We start from the raw sequence: 18760 nt of genomic DNA, 5'->3' as shown, positions 1-18760 counted from the left end.
GTCTTTTCCAGACGTTGACATCAAGTGGATTTCAGGTGCTGAATGAAAGGTTATAAGACATATTTTTCCGAAGTCTAAAATATGTACAGTATATCACAAAAGTGAGTACACCCCTCACATTTTTGTAAATATTTGAGTATATCTTTCCATGTGACAACACTGAAGAAATGACACTTTGCTACAATGTCAAGTAGTGAGTGTACAGCTTGTATAACAGTGTAAATTTGCTGTCCCCTCAAAATAACTCAACACACAGCCAACTAAACCGTTGGCAACAAAAGTGAGTACACCCCTAAGTGAAAATGTCCAAATTGGGCCCAATTAGCTATTTTCCCTCCCCGGTGTCATGTGACTCCTTAGTGTTAAAAGGTCTCAGGTGTGAATGGGGAGCAGGTGTGTTAAATTTGGTGTCATCACTCTCACATACTGACTGGTCACTGGAAGTTCAACATGGCACCTCATTTTTAACCAGGCAAGTCAGTTAAGAACAAATTCTTATTTTCAATGACAGCCAAGGAATAGTGGGTTAACTGCCTGTTCAGGGGTAGAACGACAGATTTGTACCTTATCAGCTCAGGGGTTTGAACTTGCAACCTTCCGGTAACTAGTCCAATGCTCTAACCACTAGGCTACCCTGCCACCCCTCATGGCATAGAACTCTCTGAGGATCTGAAAAAAGGAATTATTGCTATACATAAAGATGGCCTGGGCTATAAGAAGATTGCCAAGACCCTGAAACTGAGTTGCAGCATGGTGGCCGAAACCATACAGCGGTTTAACTGGACAGGTTCCACTCAGAACAGGCCTCGCCATGGTCGACCAAAGAAGTTGAGTGCACGTACTCAGAGTCATATCCAGAGGTTGTCTTTGGGAAATAGACATACGAGTGCTGCCAGCATTGCTGCAGAAGTTGAAGGGGTGGAGGGTCAGCCTGTCAGTGCTCAGACCATACGCCGTACACTGCATCAAATTTGTCTGCATGGCTGTCGTCCCAGAAGGAAGCCTCTTCTAAAGATGATGCACAAGAAAGCCCACAAACAGTTTGCTGAAGACAAACAGACTAAGGACATGGATTACTGGAACCATGTCCTGTGGTCTGAGAAGACCAAGATGAACTTATTTGGTTCAGATGGTGTCAAGCGTGTGTGGAGGCAACCAGGTGAGGAGTACAAAGACAAGTGTGTCTTGCCTACAGTCAAGCATGGTGGTGGGAGTGTCATGTTCTGGGGCTGCATGAGTGCTGCCGGCACTGGGGAGCTACAGTTCATTGAGGGAACCATGAATGCCAACATGTACTGTGACATACTGAAGCAGAGCATGATCCCCTCCCTTCAGAGTCTGGGCCGCAGGGCAGTATTCCAACATGATAACGACCCCAAACACACCTCCAAGACGACCACTGCCTTGCTAAAGAAGCTGAGGGTAAAGGTGATGGACTGGCCAAGCATGTCTCCAGACCTAAACCCTATTGAGCATCTGTGGGGCATCCTCAAACGGAAGGTGGAGGAGTGCAAGGTCTCTAACATCCACCAAAGTAGTCCAACATACAGAATAAGCACCAGGACTTATTGCCATATATCTAGAAATCAAATGTATTGCTAAATTATTGACAAACGAAGACTGTTTTTGTTTTTCTCTGCAAACCCATTTTTTATTTTAACCTCAATCGTTGTATCATTTCAAATCCAAAGTGCTGCAGGAGAAACAAAACGTGTCACTGTCCCAATACATGGAGCTCACTGTGACCCAACTGGAGGATTGTTAAAACATTGAGACCACTTTGAACAACAATACGCTTTGCAGTAAAGGACGGTTACAGATTTGTTTATTATCTTGATACGATTGTGATATGTTGTTGTTGACCGACCTTAGTTGAATGCACTGACTGTCAGTCGCTCCGGATAAGAGTGTCTGCTGAATGACCTAAATGTAAAAACAAACACTCGCAAAGCATGCTGTGTATTATTCTAATGAGCTCTGCCCCCAAACAAGTACACATTTGGCCAGTGTGGACCAGGTCCTAATCTGAATGATTCATAGGCTATGTTTTACAAGTTTGAACATCACAAACAATTATCACAGTAGAGTACTGTACAGTACGGTATGGTACAGGACAGTAGAGTACTGTACAGTACGGTATGGTACAGGACAGTAGAGTACTGTACAGTACGGTATGGTACAGGACAGTAGAGTACTGTATAGTACGGTATGGTACAGGACAGTAGAGTACTGTACAGTACGGTATGGTACGGTATGGTACAGGACAGTAGAGTACTGTACAGTACGGTATGGTACAGGACAGTAGAGTACTGTACAGTACGGTATGGTACAGGACAGTAGAGTACTGTACAGTACGGTATGGTACAGGACAGTAGAGTACTGTATAGTACGGTATGGTACAGGACAGTAGAGTTTAATTCAGTATAGTACAGTACATTACACTGTACTCTAAACTTGTGAAATATAGACGTCTATGATTAGTTCAGATTTGGTCTGATCCGGACCAAAATTAAACTTCTGTAGACATTGAAATCAAGGCTGGTTTGGGCTCCACCCCCCAAAAACACAAAAACAGACAGCTAGTCTGGGGAATATCTTTTGATCCAGTTTTCCTCCATTACTTCAGTGTTTTGGGAAAACATGCATGTCCTTTTTTTCTTTAAAAAGGTGGAAGTTTGTGTGAAAATAAAATAAATTGAGATATTTTGATCGTGCCAATATACAGGTATCCGCCCACCCCAAAAAACACTAGAGTAAATGAGCGATAAAAAGTATATTGAAAGCAGGTGTGGTTCTTGAGATAATTAAACAATTAACATCCCATAATGCTTAGGGTCATACATAAAAATGCCCAGTTGCTCATTATTTTGGCTACCATGGCTAGAAGAAAAGATTTCAGTGACTTTGAAAGAGGGGTCCCAAAGGATCATCGCAGTCAACAGTCAACAGATCTCAATTGATTCTGCAGCGGAAGCTGAGACAAGAGTTTTTCACCACAATCAACAAAACACAAAATGATGGAATCTTTCAAAATGATGGAGTCCCAGTCACGTGCCCTATTAAGATACTTTATGTTGGTGTTTCCTTTATTTTTGGCACTTACCTGTATTTTGTCTGCAACCAATGGTGGCAGATGTGAGTGGTAGTGGCAGTCTGGTAGTGGTGTCTTGCATGCATTTACTCTCATCATCTGTAGATGGCAGCATTGGTACAAGAATTCAAAGCTCCAGCACATTTCGGCACATAACTGCATACTGGTAAATCAGTGTAAAAACCTGCCAGCTCATTTATAACACAGTTCAACCACCTCCATAAAACCAATCTCAACCCTGGTATGATGCTCTGATGCTCAGCCCAGCATTGCTCTGATATCTGATCCTCTCCATAGTTGTACCACAGCCCACTGAGCCCACGGAAACAGGGCTCACCTCCACTGAAAGGGAAGCCCTTCCTTCCATTCAAGTCCAATGAACTTGGCCAAAGAAAACACTGTGTGATTCTTCACATGTTCTCATGTTACTCTGCTAGTCTTGCTAAGTGCTATGGGTAAATGACAGGTTATCCATTGTGAGAGAAAACAAAGTCCAGGGATGGTGGATTGCGCTGAGACAGGTGCCAGTGGGTTACTCTGTTGATCTCGTGTGAACTGTAACAGTAGTGGTACGGAAATGACAATCCTAATTGGCCAAATCATATTGTGTTGAAAACAGTTAACCACTATTCCTTCACACACACAGCCTGGTTGGTTCCATCAGCTGTCATCTGCTAACACGTTTTGGCATAAAGCTAATGCATTTTGGTGCGAGTCATGCTCCACTGCAAGGTCGAGGCAGTACCAGACACCTTTATTTCCTCATCCATCATCTGCATGATCCAAGTGTGTGTGATTTACGTCTTAAACCAGGTCGCCACTAACCCAGACGCACCCCGATGCTCTACACATGGTTCCCTCAGCTAAATATACCCTGCGTGTCTCAGCTGGCTGCGTTTCAGTTGAGGTCACGATGGTTTGCCCACTTCACACTTGCTACATGCCATATTTAGCCGCTGACTCTTCATTTAGAGATCCGGATAAACAAAGAAAAAGCCACCAATGCCAGAACATTTAACTGAATCTAATAGACCTGACATGACAAGAACAAACCACTGATTTCATTATTTACGTCTTCATGTCTGACACGGGAATCATAGTAATGATGTAACCGAGTTAATGTCACAAGAATGACGGTATTGTGGCAGAGGGTGAGGTGAAATCCTTTGTCCCCCTGCTAAGCTCACCGTCACCTGTGTGACAGAGAGGTTTGTACAGGTGCCCTCTGCACCCCCCTCCTTCTTCCTCATCCGTTCCCTCCAAACTGACACTACTGAGGGAGAAGGGCAGGTACAGGCAAGGCCCACATCACTCAGTCTGTGAGACGATGGTGTGTGCAAGTGTTATTAGGTGAGTGTGGTGTGTGAGTGGGCTCTTTAGGTGTGACGAGAGGCACCACAAATACCCTTCTTGCAACTCTCAACCCAGCCCCCCCCCCCCTCCACTACTTCTGTCCCAAATGGAAGTCTTAATTTCAGCCTTTTCCTGAGAGGGAGTTAGTTGGTTGGTGGGGTTGTGTGAGTCACTGTGTTGACCTTGCGACAGAAGCTCAAACAGCACTGCATCGTTGGTACCAAGTAGTGTGGCCTGATGACACTTCAGTCTGTGGCATCCTCAGTGTGTGATTCCTTACACCTGCAAGGTCAGGCATTTCATACCAAGCCACACAGCAGGTGAAGAACGACGTTCTACACAATCAAATCATCATCAGTGCACCACCCGTATTTCAGTCTACTGCGTTACAGATAACAAAATACCGGCCACACGACTGAACAGCTTCTGTGGGGCCCCTCCCTGGGTCCATATGATTAATTAAACTCTGCACAGTCCCTGGGGGCCACATCTCCTGCATGGTTGTGCAATGTCTTTACGCAGCGTGGCCATTCCTCTTATCTGCTACTGTAATATTAGCTAATGGGAATATGATCTAATATATGCCATTAATGGCAAGCAGGGAGGGTCTCCGGGAATTCACAATGGAACCAAATGCACACACACCACATCCCCCAAACCACCCTCCCTCACAACCCCAAGCACAACACAGAATAAACCCCCAACTACCTCTCCCCACTGACCAATTGAATCCGAGGAAAACGTCAAAATGAGACCCATTTATATCTACAGTGTATGACGCACCGCCAGGGGTAAGTGGGGTTTGGATATGTGTCCCGAACTTTGATATGCCAGATGTGAGTATATTTTATCTTTGTCCGTCAAATGATCCTCACATTATAACGTGGATTTTCAAAGGTTAAACACTTCAATCCTGACTGACTGCAGGTGTTGAGGTCAAATGAATGGAAACCCCAAACACTGTTTTCCTATGTTACTGTCAGTGGCTAATATGGTTTTATCCCCTCAAAGCATCCGACAGAGCCCGTAGTCACTCAAAGTGTGAGGTGGAAACACCTCCCTGTGTGTTCTTCAATGGAAGCGTTATCTAGGCTTTATCGTGTGTGTGTGTGTGTGTGTGTGTGTGTGTGTGTGTGTGTGTGTGTGTGTGTGTGTGTGTGTGTGTGTGTGTGTGTGTGTGTGTGTGTGTGTGTGTGTGTGTGTGTGTGTGTGTGTGTGTGTGTGGGGGAGAGAGAGCTTCCAGACCACTGGATTAGTCCTGTAACAACATGTTCTTGCATGCCCTCTAGTCCAGGATCTGTGTTGCCCTGGCAGAGGTTTCCATGTTGGTTTCAGGGCGTAGTATCCGCATATACAGTACCAGTCAAAAGTTTGGACACACCTACTCATTCCAGGGTTTTTTCCTTATTTTTACATTGTTTAATAATAGTGAAGACATCAAAACTATGAAACAACACATATGGAATTATGTGGGTAACCATAAAAGTGTTAAACAAATCTAAATATATTTAATATTTGAGATTCTTCAAAGTAGCCACCCTTTGCCTTGATGACAGCTTTGCACACTCTTGGTATTCTCTCAAACAGCTTCATGAGGTAGTCACCTGGAATTCATTTCAATTAACAGGTGTGCCTTGTTAAAAGCTAATTTGTGGAATTTCTTTCCTTCTTAATGTGTTTGACCCAATCTGTTGTGTTGTGACAAGATAGGACTATCTTCTGTATACCACCCCTATCTGGAAAGAGACCAAGTCCATATTATGGCAAGAACAGCTCAAATAGGAGGTGTGATGGGCTCTCATGAAGACCCAGAGTTAGCTCTGCTGCAGAGGATAAGTTCATTAGAGTTACCAGCCTCAGAAATTGCAGCCCAAATAAATGCTTCACAGAGTTCAAGTAACAGACATCTCAACATCAACTGTTCAGAGGAGACTGCGTGAAGCAGGCCTTTGTGGTCGAATTGCTGCAAAGAAACCCCTACTAAAAGGACACCAATAAGGAAGAGACTTGCTTGGGCCAAGAAATATGTGCAATTGACATTAGACCGGTGGAGATCTGTCCTTTGTTCTGATCAGTCCAAATTTGAGATTTTTGGTTTCAACCGCAGTGTCTTTGTGAGACGCAGAGTAGGTGAACAGATGATCTCTGCATATGTGGTTCCCACCAAGAAGCATAGAGGAGGAGGTGTGATGGTGCTTTGCTTGTGACACTGTCTGTGATTTTTTTTAGGATTCAAGACACACTTAACCAGCATGGCTACCACAGAATTCGCAAGCGACACGCCCATCCCATCTGGTTAGTGGGACTATCATTTGTTTTTCAACAGGACAATGACCCAACACACCTCCAGGCTGTGTAAGGACTATATGACCTAGAAGAAGAGTGATGGAGTGCTGCATCAGGTGACCACACTGGGCTGCTCACAGCGGAGGATAACTGCAACATCTGTGGCAAGGAAAACAAACAGACATAAATGGCCGTCACACAAATTGATTTTACACACACATACCTCTACGCAGCGGGCCTGCCACTTATCCCACATCCGTATGACGCCGTCGTAGGAGGAGCCACTGGCAATCATGTGATTCCCGTCCGTCTGGATGCAGTAGAGGGCACTGTCGTGAGGCTCCTCCCACTCCATGACACACTTCCTGTTGGACAGGAGGATGTTTGCGAAAAAGTAGACATCTGTTTCATTTGAAATACTATGAATTGCAGGAGGTGAAATAGTCGAAAACGACAGCGTTACAGCATTCATTAGGTTCAACTTACTTTGATGACCTAGGCGAGGACCACTACTTCACAGTGCGGAATGTGACTGGATTTTGGAGAGTGTACTTTCAAGAATTTTAAGAAGGCAAATGTGTGTGTGCTTGTTTTGAGTAAGTTAGATTGTGTATGTTGGTGTGTGTTTTGAGTAGGGTGTATGTTGTGAGGTTTGTGTGCGAGTTGTCTGGGGATGCTGAAACTTCATCTGTTGTTTACGGAAAGGCGCTGGGGTGTTGGAAGTGCTGGCTGGGTTTGCGGTGGGGAAGGAGGTGGTGGTAGGGGAAATATTTTAGGAGTTCTGCCAATGGAGATCGATCATCCATTAGAGCCTCATCAATAAGTGATGCACAGGGACCGGGTGCAGACAGCAGGGCAACAGAGGCGTCTGGAGTCAGTCTCACACACACACACACACACACACAGGCGTGCACACACACACACAGGCACGCACCGCTTCTTCGTCCTAATTTTAGCAATCCAATGAGCACGAGGTCAATTCACTGTCATTGGGTCCTAAAGTGTTGAGAGACACCAGATATATCCACATATAGCCCTGATTCGACCAGACTCAAAGGAGTGTCCCTGTCACCAGACCACTTTACCTGTCTTGGCAACTGAGGTTAAAGTCAAGCAGTAACTTACTATTGTGTGTCTCTGAGAGAGTTTGGGCTGTGTCGGTTTCTTGGAGTGTGTTTTTCTGGGACAATGTGAGTCAAGAGTGCATGAGGTAGACAAGGCCCATTGGGCTGACTTCTCTTTCTCTCTCGTTTCCCCCCTCTCTGCCAAACCTATAGCCGACATGGTGAGAATGCAGCAGGGTTTGTCACAGCCACGACACAAAAACAGACATCTCTAAAACTAAATAAAACAATACCACATCACATGAGAAAACTATTTTCCTTTACCCAATTCCCCAAAAAACATATTATAAATATAAAGAAATAACCCCAAAAATATGATGAAACAACGTTATACACAAAACTTACATATTCCACAAGACCATGAGATGATAGATCAATCTGATAAAATACACAACAACACTACACAACATTAACCCATAACAAGAGACAGGTGCTTCACAACACCAAGACAACAGTGTATATCAGACAGAGAATGAACTGTGTGTGTGTTGCTGTCCTCTGGTCGGATACCCTCCAGGCATCTGCAAAACTCAAAGTCCTGCTTTCAGCGGGAACCCAACGTCCAGACACCCCGCGCCTCCTCACTGTCCCAGGGAGCCTCCTGGGGGTGCTGTGTGTGGTGTGAATTATTGATGTCTAAAGAGGGACCCCCATCCCAGCCCAACCCTCCACTCAACTCCCCAGAGCTAGCTGACAATCAGCTTTTATTTGTGTTACTTGACTGGACCCCTCCCCACAAAAACACCTCACACACATACACACACACCACCCAAATCAAATGGCCCCGTCTCCTTTGATAGCAGGACCGGGTTTGCTGTGGAAACGCTCCGCATCAATACGGGCACCGCCCAGTGTGGACTGGATAGTAACATACTGCACTCTTTCTCTTTGGAAGATGGAGGGGAGGCAGAATGACTAGACTGTGTTGCTAGTGCTCTTATGTGTGCTGTGCTGACTCATAGCACGTGTATTGAAGTGTATGATGTAGCCGTGACGTTAATTCTAATTTTGGCACGGCACAGAATGCTTCTTTGCAAATCATACTGCTTGAACAGTTTTATAATGTATATTGATGCATGTGCTATATTGGTGGAGGTACATTTTGCCATACAATATGAGCCACAGTACATTGACAATTTATACATACGTGAATACGAAGAGGGAAAAAGTATTGATTGACAGCTTGCTTGATGGACGGACGGCGTACCTGGGGCTGAGGCGGAGGTCCCAAGAGCGGATATAGGCGTCGTAGCCACAGGTGAGCTGCTGGAAGGGCGACTCATATGCTATATCCACCACACCTGCTTCCCTCTGGGACTCTGAACCTAGACAACACAGCAACTCACACCTGAGAGACAGTGAGAGGGAGGAGGGAGAAATAGAGAGAAAGTAGGAAAAAAAAGAAAGATGAAGAGAGAGACAGTTCAGTTCCTGCACCTAAGATCACAGATATGTTACATGTACACTCTTCCCTCTGTATCAATAAATGCCGCTGGCTACTTTACGTCGAATACAGGAGGTCCATAGTGCTTCAAATGAGGATGTACAGTGTTCACTTACACCCATAAGCAACCACGAATATTCAATGGAGTCCCTACTAGGTATAACTCATCTTATCTCAAAGTGAGGGGAAGACAACACACTTTTGTCACCGGTCTAGGTCTTTCTTGGAGTTGATCCTTGATTCACCCCTAAGCTCGCTGTGTATATCTTCATATTCCCACAGACAGCCCTCTCTCTCTCCATCTCTATATTCCCAATCCCACCGGCTCCAGACCACCCAGAGGAGATCAAAGTCAACACCTCTCTATCTGGGAGAGGGTTCTGAGGCCGATTACAGGGATCCTCCCACGCTACGACACTGTGCGGGATGGAGGTGTGTGTGTGTGTGTGTGAGAGAGAGAGAGAGAGAGAGAGAGAGAGAGAGAGAGAGAGAGAGAGAGAGAGAGAGAGAGAGAGAGAGAGAGAGAGAGAGAGAGAGAGAGAGAGAGAGAGAGAGAGAAAGTGGCGTGGTGTGGTGTGTAAAAATATATATTTGTGTGTATGGGTACACAAAGGACGTGTATGGGTGTGTGTGTGTATGAGCAGTACCATGCTCTTGTGATCACAGTCCTCTGTTGGCTGCCCCCTCAGCGGCTCTGATTATTGGAGAATAACTTGCCCTCCACAGTGCGGATTATTGCAGAATAACTGTCTCTTTGTTGCTGTTTAATTCCTCCATGACCGTGACTGTGTGCGAATCGCAGACCTTTGATACCTGCTCCCTAGCAACCATTTAAAGGTGCCCGCTGGCCCTGGTGACCGCACTCCCTCCCCCTCCTCGCTCGTGCCCCCACTGCCCCAAACACCAGGGGCAGACTGGTAATCCGCCAGCCTCACCCCAGGGGGCCATCTTATTGGACGAGGGCTTTCCTCACGGGGCGTCTTATTGGATGAGAGCTTTCTCAGCCCTGGGGTCTAAGCCTGGCCAATGGGGAGTCTGTGATGAGGCTCTCTCTCTGGGCTATGTGTCTGTGTGGGGTACCGACCTCTCATTTTCTTTTTACTGCTAAAACCCAGGGCTTAATGCATGCCAGACAAAGAACACCTATACCACTCAAGCCACACGTGAATAATTGACTCATAACTCAAATGTGTCTTATAGAGAGCCCCCTATATCCCTCAACCCACAAGGATATAGGCCATTCAATTCATAGCCTGAATACAACGTCTCACAGACACAATTGAGCTGATTGCACTGAAGGTCTTCGTGGCCTTCTGAAACGTCCGACACCAAGGTGAGATGATAAAAACCCGGATCCATGAAAGCGCTCTTCACATCTGCGTCAACATATTAAAGCCCGTAATAGCACTGTGTGACGGGTTGGCGAGCAGCAAAACGGGGCTCTCAAATTGTTAGGTCACCACTTTTATGAGCCTAGGAAAAGATTACAGGATGGAGCATAACCATATAATCTGTCAGAAGGACTGTATCTGCATGTGGGGCTGCCACTTGCCTTTGAGCTGCAGCTTGATTGTGTGATCTGACCATCTCATGTCTGGGTCCACACCGTCACATACCTGAGTCTGGCCCAAAACATGCCTGAGTGGAAAGTCACATGGTTGAGTCGATAAAATAATACTGATGAGTCATTACCGTCACTAATACTGATGAGTCATTACCGTCACATAACAGAGTCATTCCATGAAGTGAGTGAGTGCCTTTTGTGTCCCTTTGATATACAGTACAAGTCAAAGGTTTGGACACGCCTTCTCATTCAAGGGTTTTTCTTTATTGTTTGTATTTTATACATTGTATAATAATAGTGAGGACATTAAAACTATGAAAAAACACATATGTACAGTAGTAACCAAAAAAGTATTTATATTTTTGATTCTTCAAAGTATCCAAAGTAGCCACCCTTTGCCTTGGGACTCCCAAGTGGTGCAGCGGTGTAAGGCACTGCATCTCAGTGCAAGATGTGTCACTACAGTCCCTGTATCACATCCGCCCGTGATCCACAGAGCGGCGCACAATCGGCGCAGCATCGTCAGGGTTTGGCCGGAGTAACCCGTCATTGTAAATAATATTTTTTTCTTAACTGACTTGCATAGTTAAATAAAGGTTTAAAAAAATGAAAGGACAGCTTTGCACACTCTTAGCATTCTCTCAACCAGCTTCGTGAGAAAATCTTTTCCAACCGTCTTGAAGGAGTTCCCACATATGCTGAGCATTTGTTGGCTGCTTTTCCTCCACTCTGCGGTCCAACTCATCCCAAACCATCTCAATTGGGTTGAGGTCGGATGATTGTGGATGCCAGGTCATCTGATGCAGCACTCAATCACTCTCCTTGGTCAAATAGCTCTTACACAGCCTGGAGGTGTTTTGGGTCATTGTCCTGTTGAAAAACAAATGATAGTCCCACTAAGAGCAAAACAGATGGGATGGCGTATCGCTGCAGAATGCTGTGGTAGCCATGCTGGATAAGTGTGCCTTGAATTCTAAATAAATCACCAACAGCGTCAACAGCAAAGCACCTCCACAGCATCACACCTCCTCCATGCTTCATGGTGGAAACCACACATGCGGATATCATCCGTTCACCTACTCTGCAGCTCACAAAAACACAAATCTCAAATTTGGACTCATCAGACGAAAAGACAGATTTCCACCAGTCTAATGTCCATTGCTCATGTTTATTGACCCAGGCAAGTCTCTTCTTCCTATTGGTGTCCTTTAGTACTGGTTTCTTTGCAGCAATTTGAACACATAGGCCTTTGTAGCAGGCCACTGTGTTCTTGGGGAACTTCAATGCTGCAGTAATTTTTTGGTACCCTTCCCCAGATCTGTGCCTCGCACAATCCTGTCTCGGAGCTCTACGGACAATTTCTTTGACCTCATGGCTTGGTTGTTGCTCTGACATGCACTGTCAACTATGGGACCTTATATAGACAGGTGTGTGTCTTTCCAAATCATGTCCAATCAATTGAATTTACCACAGGTGGACTGCAATCAAGTTGTAAAAACATCTCAAGGATGATCAATGAAAACAGGATGCACCTGAGCTCAATTTCAAGTCTAATAGCAAAGGGTCTGAATACTTATGTAAATAAGGTATTTCTGTTTTTATTTTGAATAAATTTGCACCCCAAAAAATGTTAATCGCTTTGTCATTATGGGATATTGTGTGTAGATTGATGAGGGACACTTTTTGAATCAATTTTAGAATAAGGCTGTAACGCAACAAAATGTAGAAAAGGGGAAGGGATCTGATTATTTGTAATTACACTCCGGCCCCCCAACCATCCACTCATCTAGTTGATGATCCCTGCCCTAGACCCACTACAATTTGTATACTGCCCCCAATAGATCCACGGACGACGCAATAGTCATTGCACTGCACACTGCTCTATCACACCTGGACAAGAGTAACACCAATGTGAGAATGCTGTTCATCGACTACACTCAGCCTTCAACCCCATACTTCCCTCCAGGCTCATCACTAAGCTCAGGGCCCTTGGTCTGAACCCCTCCATGCGTAACTGGGTCCTAGACTTCCTGACGGGCTGACCCCAGGTGTTGAAGGTAGGCACAGGGATCCTCAACAGGGGGGACCCACAGGGGTGCATGCTCAGCTCAGCCCCTCATGTACTCCCTTTTCACCCATGACTGTGTGGCTCCGTAAGTCTCCAACTCAATCATCAAGTTTGCTGACGACACAACAGTAGTAGGCCTGATTACCAACAACGACGAGACAGCCTACAGGGAGGAGGGCAGAGGCCTGGCGGAGGGGAGCAAGGAAAATAAATTCTCCCTCGACGACAACAAAACAAAGGAGCTGATCGTGGACTACAGGAGACCGTAGAGAGAGCACGCCCCCATCCACATCAATGGGGCCTAAGTGGAGAAGGTTAAAAGCTTCAAGTTCCTCTACGTGCACATCACTGAGGATTTGAAATGGTCCCTCTACAACGACACTGTGGTGAAGAAGGCGCAACAGCATCTCTTCAACCGAGAGCATTCTGTCAGGCTGCATCACCACCTGCTAGAGCAACTACACCGCTTGCAACCGCAAGGCTCTCCAGAGGGTGGTGCGGTCAGCCCAATACATCACCGGGGGCACAATGCCTGCCCTCCAAGACATCTACAGCACCCGGTGCCACAGGAAGGCCAAGAAGATCATCAAGGACATCAGCCACCCGAGCCACAGCCAGTTCACTCTTCTACCATCTAGCAGGTGAAGACAGTACAGGGGCATCAAAGCAGGGACAGAAAATTGAAGATGGCTTCTATCTCCAGGTCATCAGACTGTTAACCAGTCATCACTGGCCGGCCTCCCTCCCTCCGCTCGGTACCCTTTCCTGCACGTCTAGCCACTCGAGAGCACCCTTACCTGCCGATCTATAAATTAAGTCTCCGTAATCAAGCATGTGTAGGATGGTCATCTGAATCAGAGTTAGTTTGGCAGTTGGGGTGACAGAGGACCGATTACGATAGAGGAAACCAAGTCTTTATTTAACCTTAGCCTGCAGCTTGGATATGTGCTGAGAGAAGGACAGTGTACCGTCTAGCCATACTCCCAAGTACTTGTATGAGGTGACTACCTCAAGCTCTAAACCCTCAGAGGTAATCACACCAGTGGGGTGAGGGGGGAACCACATGACCTTTGTTTTGGAGATGTTCAGAGCAAGTTTAGAGAAAGCTTGTTGGGCACTAAGAAAACTTTGTTGTAAAGTGTTTAACACAACATCTGTTGAGGGGCAAAAGACTGTATCGTCTGCATATAAATGGATGAGAGAGCCTCCTACAGCCTGAGCTATGTTGTTGATGTAAATTGAGAAGAGAATGGGGCCTATGATTGAGCCTTGGGGTACTCCCTTGGTGACAGGCAGTGACTGAGACAGTACATTTGCTGACGATACACATTGCACTCTTTGAGAGAGGTAGTTAGCAAACCAGGCCAAAGAACCCTCAGAGACACCAATACTCCTTAGCTGACCCACAAGAATTGAATGGTCTACCTCAACAAGTTATTAATTACACTTTGGATGATGTATCAATACACCAAGTCACTACAAAGACACAGGCATCCTTCCTAACTCAGTTGCCAGAGAGGTAGGAAACCACTCAGGGATTTCACCATGAGGCCAACGGTGACTTTAAATCAGTTACAGAGTTTAATGGTTGTGATAGGAGAAAACTGAGGAGTTACCCCACAATACTAACCTAACTGACAGAGTGCAAAGAAGGGAGCCTGTATAGAATAAAAAATATTCCAAAACATGCATCATGTTTGCAACAAGGCAATAAAGTAATATTGCAAAAATGGGCAAAGCAATTCACTTTTTGTCCTGAATACAACATATTACGTTTGGGGCAAATCTAATACAACACAGTTACTGAGTACCACTCTACACATTTTCAAGCATAGTGGTGGCTACATTATATTATGGGTTGGCTTGTAAAACATTAAGGATTGGGGAGTTTTTTAGGATTAAAAATAAAATGTAATGGAGCTAAGCACAGCAAAATCCTAGAGAAAAACCTGGTTCAGTCTGCTTTCCACCAGACACTGGATGATGAATTCACCTTCACGCATCGCACCGACAGAAACAAACATCTCTCTGGTAAGAAAAAAGGCAGGGGGGGAGTTATGCCTTATGATGAAGTCGTGGTGTGGTCATAACAACATACACAAACTCAAGTCCTTTTGTTCACCTCACCTAGAATTCCTTACAATAAAATTCCGGCCGCATTATCTACCAAGAGAATTCTCTTCGATTATAATCACAGCCATGTATATCCCCCACAACCAGACACCTCGACGGCCCTGAAAGAACTCTATGTAAACTGGAAACCACATATCCTGAGGCTGCATTTATTGTAGCTGGGGATTTTAACAAGGCTCATCTGAAAACAAGGCTCCCTAAATTTTGATCAGCGACCCGGGCTGGCAAAATTCTCGATCATTGCTACTCTAACCTCCGCGACGCATACAAAGCCCTCCCTCGCCCTCCTTTCGGGAAATCTGACCACAACTCCATTTTGTTGCTCCCAGCCTATAGACAGAAACTAAAACAGGAAACACCTGTGCTCAGGTCTGTTCAACGCTGGTCCGACCAATCTGATTCCACGCTTCAAGATTGCTTCGATCATGTGGACTGGGATATGTTTCGAATAGCATCAGACAACAACATTGATGTATACGCTGATTCAGTGAGTGAGTTTTCGCAAGGGGCGGCAGCGTAGCCTAGTGGTTAGAGCGTTGGACTAGTAACCGGAAGGTTGCGAGTTCAAACCCCCGAGCTGACAAGGTACATCTGTCGTTCTGCCCCTGAACAGGCAGTTAATCCACTGTTCCCAGGCTGTCATTGAAAATAAGAATGTGTTCTTAACTGACTTGCCTGGTTAAATAAAGGTAAAAAAATAAAAAATAAAAGTGCATCGGTGATGTTGTCCCCACAGTGACAATTAAAACCTTCCCCAACCAGAAACTGTGGATTGATGGCAGCATTCGCGCAAAACTGAAAGCACGAACCACTGCTTTTAATCATGGCAAGGAGATCGGAAACACAAACTTCTGTCATCATGGAGTGCTTTGTGAGACTAGTCAAGGATCATATCACCTTCACCCTACCTGACACCCTAGACCCACTCCAATTTGCTTACCGCCCCAATAGGACCACAGATGACGCAATCACACTGCACTTACCCATCTGGACAAAAGGAATACCTATGTAAGAATGTTGTTCATGGATTACAGTCAGCATTTAACACCATAGTACCCTCCAAACTCGTCATTAAGCTTGAGACCCTGGGTCTCGACCCCGTCCTGTGCAACTGGGTCCTGGACTTTCTGACGGGCCACCCCCAGGTGGTGAGGGTAGGAAACAACATCTCCACCCTGCTGATCATCAACACTGGGGCCCCACAAGGGTGCGTTGTCAGCCCTCTCCTGTACTTCTTGTTCACCTATGACTGCGTGGCCATGCACGCCTCCAACTCAATCATCAAGTTTGCAGGTGACACTACAGTGGTAGGCTTGATTACCAACAAAGACGAGACGGCCTACAGGGATGAGATGAGGGCCCTCGGAGTGTGGTGTCAGGAAAACAACCTCACACTCAACAAAACAAAATAAAGGAGATGATCGTGGACTTCAGGAAACAGCAGAGGGAGCACCCCCCTATCCACATCGATGGGACAGTAGTGGAGAAGGTGTAAAGTTTTAAGTTCCTCAGCGTACACATCACGGACAAACTGAAATGGTCCACCCACACAAACAGCGTGGTGAAGAAGGCGCAACAGCGCCTCTTCAACCTCAGGAGGCTGAAGAAATTTGGCTTGTCCCCAAAAGCACTCACAACTTTTACAGATGCACAATCGAGAGCATCCTGTCGGGCTGTATCACCGCCTGGTATGGCAGCGGCTCCACCCACAATCACAATCATAAGGCTCTCCAGAGGGTAGTGGGGTCTGCACAACGTATCACTGGGGGCAAACTACCTGCCCTCCAGGACACCTACACTACCCGATGTCACAGGAAGGCAAAAAAGATCATCAAGGACAACAACCACCCGAGCCACTGCCTGTTCACCCCGCTATCATCCAGAAGGCGAGGTCAGTACAGGTGCATCAAAGCTGGGACCGAGACACAGAAAAACAGCTTCTATCTCAAGGCCATCAGATTGTTAAACAGCCATCACTAACATTGAGTGGCTGCTGCCAACATACCGACTCAAATCTCTAGCCACTTTAATAATTAAAAATTGGATGTAATAAATGTATCACAAGTCACTTTAAAAACAATGCCACTTTATATAATGTTTACATACCCTACATTACTCATCTCATATGTATATACTGTACTCTGTACCATCTACTGCATCTTGCCTATGCTGTTCGGCCATCGCTCATCCATGTATTTATATGTACATATTCATATTCATTCCTTTACACTTGTGTTTATAAGGTAGTTGTTGTGAAGTTGTTAGATTGCTTGTTAAATATTACTGCACGGTCGGAACTAGAAGCAAAAGCATTTCGCTACACGCAGGGTAGCCTAGTGGTTAGAGCGTTGGACTAGTAACTGAAAGGTTGCAAGTTCAAATCCCCGTGCTGACAAGGTACGAATCTGTCGTTCTTAACCTGAACAGGCAGTTAACCCACTGTTGCTAGGCCGTCATTGAAAATAAGAATTTGTTCTTAACTGACTTGCCTAGTTAAATAAAGTAAAAATTAAAAAATTAAATTAAGATCTGCTAACCATGTGTATGTGACCAATACAATTTGATTTGACCTTTCAGCAGGACAATAACACAAGGTCAAATTGAAACTGGAGTTGCTTACCAAGAAGACAGTGAATGTTCCTGAGTTACAGTTTTGACTTAAATCTATGGCAAGATCTGAAAATGGTTGTTTAGCAATGATCAACAACATATTTTGACAGAGCTTGAAGAATGTTGAAAAGAATAATGTGCAAATGTTGCACAATCCTGGAGTGGAAAGCTCTGAGACTTACCCAGAAAGACTCACAGCTGCCAAAGTTGCTTCTACAAGTATTGACTCAGGGGTGTGAATACTTATGTAAATTAGACATTTCTGTGTTTAAATTTCAATACATTTGCTAAAATTGTGTCATTATGGGGTATTGTATGTCGATGGGTGACATTTGAATTTAGGCTATAACACAACTAAATTTGAAATAAGTCAAGGGGTATGAATACTTTCTGAAGGCATTGCGCACTGGTAACATTAATGTTTAAGGTTAGCATTCCTGCAACATTATTCTGCTGAAACATAGTTTGATTTAACTACACTGAACAAAAATATAAACGCAATATGCAATCATTTCTACGATATTACTGAGTTACAGTTCATATAAGGAAATCAGTCAATGGAAATAAATGTATTAGGCCCTAATCTATGGATTTCACATGACTGGGAATACAGATATGCATTTGTTGGTCACAGATACCTTAAAAAAGGAGGCTAGGCTCAGAAAACCATCTGGTGTGACCACCATTTGCGCCATGCAGCGTGACGTACCTCCTTCACATAGAGTTGATCAAGCTGTCTTCAATGGCTGTGCGAAGTTGCTGGATATTGGCGGGAACTGGAACACGCTGTTTGACACATCGATCCAGAGCATCCCAAACATGCTCAATGGGTGAAATGTCTGGTGAGTATGTAAGGCCATGGAAGAACTGGGACATTATCAGCTTCCAGGAATTGTGTACAGATCATGCTGAAACATGATGTGATGGCAACGGATGAATGGCACGACAATGGGACTCAAGATCTCGTCACGGTATCTCTGTGCATTCAAATTGCCATTGATAAAATGCAATTGTGTTCATTGTCTGTAGCTTATACCTGTCAATACCATAACCCCAACGCCACCATGGGGCACAACACCATACACGC

At 45.1% G+C, this 18760-nt stretch overlaps 1 pseudogene; it reads right to left on the bottom strand.

Annotated features, from left to right (window-relative positions):
• Positions 1-6592: 6592 nt before the first annotated feature.
• LOC124038717 overlaps positions 6593-18760 on the bottom strand; it is a 31488-nt pseudogene continuing 19320 nt past the window's right edge.

The sequence above is a fragment of the Oncorhynchus gorbuscha genome, linkage group LG06, assembly GCF_021184085.1.
Source record: "Oncorhynchus gorbuscha isolate QuinsamMale2020 ecotype Even-year linkage group LG06, OgorEven_v1.0, whole genome shotgun sequence".
In the NCBI taxonomy this organism is placed as follows: Eukaryota; Metazoa; Chordata; class Actinopteri; order Salmoniformes; family Salmonidae; genus Oncorhynchus; species Oncorhynchus gorbuscha.
This window is presented reverse-complemented; position numbering and strand designations above follow the sequence as displayed.